Source organism: Schistocerca gregaria, chromosome 6 (assembly GCF_023897955.1).
Source record: "Schistocerca gregaria isolate iqSchGreg1 chromosome 6, iqSchGreg1.2, whole genome shotgun sequence".
In the NCBI taxonomy this organism is placed as follows: domain Eukaryota; kingdom Metazoa; phylum Arthropoda; class Insecta; order Orthoptera; family Acrididae; genus Schistocerca; species Schistocerca gregaria.
This window is the reverse complement of record NC_064925.1, coordinates 294,122,985-294,124,604: the sequence shown is the minus strand read 5'-3', so window position 1 is coordinate 294,124,604 and position 1,620 is coordinate 294,122,985. Positions and strand designations below refer to the sequence as shown.

The window sequence follows — 1,620 nt, the reverse complement described above, 5'->3', positions numbered from 1 at the left end:
ACTAACCTAATGACATCACACACATCCATGCCGGAGGCAGGATTCGAACCTGCGAGGGTAGCGGTCACGCGGTTCCAGACTGAAGCACCCAGAACCGCACGGCCATACCGGCCGGCTAAGATTAGCAAGTACTTGGTGGTGTTTTCTGCAGAAGGAGTAACAATGTATCGAAGTTTTCACTCGCGAACTATCTATCCTTGAAGGTATCAGTTAAACCTGATAAATGAAAAACTTGTTGCGCCCTTTAGACTCGTGTAATGATACCGGTTCTACTATATCCGATTCAGTAGAGAAGCATTATTCTTCATCCAACCGGGCAGGCGTATGGACTGGACTGTAGCAGAACAAATGCACCACAAGGTGAGTGGACATTTTCAATAGGAAAAACAGTTTTAACACCTCCGTTGCAAGACGAATGCGATTTTGTGAGTCTACTTGTTGCTGCACCTGGAAAAATGTTTACACCACGTCAACGATGACGTCAAAAAGGATTCTCAGAAATCTGGTGGCAAATTTTTATGAGAATGGACGTTATCTTAAGTGCCCCATATTAGTGGAAACTACTTTGGTGTTAGATTAGTGTATCGGCTGTCATTCCATAATAAAACTATTTTAAAAATACCCTTGCATTTTCGTGATAGAAAACTCATAATTATTCAAAAATAAATAAAGAAAGAAAAAATATGTGACGTTTTTACAATTACTCCGTTCAGTAGCTTGTTTCTCCATGCCATGATGAATGTTAAACAGTAAGTAGCCTCTAAATAACGAAGGAGGCAATCTGTTGAAATATAAACGTAGCTGTAAACCAACCATTGAAGAGATATTTCTTTATTTTCATAAATTAGTTCTCGAACCTTTTGGGCCACATCTTCAAATGAGGGCTGCAGATGTCTGCCACGTGAAACAAACTCGAGTGCTCAGCATAACGGATGTATGAATTTCTGCATGCGTCTTCTGAAGATGAGCCTTGAAAAGCTCGGAAAGGTAGTTCGTCGAAATAAAGCAATATTTCGTGACTGGAAGCAACAATACAGCATTTGACAACAAGCAGTGTGTTCTACTGTATAATATACGCATAATTAACAATCTGATTCCTACTTTAAATTGACACTTGACTCCCGTAAAGAAAGAAGAAAGTTAAAATCTATGCGATGGCCGGGAATCGAACCCGGATCAACTGCTTGGAAGGCAACTATGCTGACCATTACACCACCATCGCCCACGAAGTCTGTGGGAGGCTTGCTGGATCCACTACAAGCGGTGCTTCTGCTTTCGCTGTGACGTCACACACGAAACGGCGCGATGCGCTTTCTCTCGGAGACGATTCAGATAACAAGCTGGTCGTTCACCTTGACTCCGGGCAGCATAACTGTATTCGGCAGTTCACATCAATTAGGCTGCGAGTGAAACATGTTTTCTGTGACTATGGTGGAACGACGTATTTCACTTTCTAGTGCCAGAATTTTACCCTCTTCCGGAAAGAGGTCTCACTTGTTAATTCATCCACACTGATATTGTCGTAACTGTACTGCACTTTGAAAGAGAAAGATGAATTTTAACCTTATTTCCCACATTTCACGGTGATGTAAATGTTCTTCGCCATAGCCCTCACGCAAG

The 1,620-nt window shown here is 42.0% G+C and overlaps 1 non-coding gene across 1 annotated transcript; it reads right to left on the bottom strand.

Moving 5' to 3' along the window:
• Positions 1-1,150: 1,150 nt before the first annotated feature.
• Positions 1,151-1,222, bottom strand: Trnag-ucc (transfer RNA glycine (anticodon UCC)). Its single transcript has one exon. It is a non-coding gene; the product is annotated as a tRNA-Gly (tRNA).
• Between the last annotated feature and the right edge of the window lie 398 nt (positions 1,223-1,620).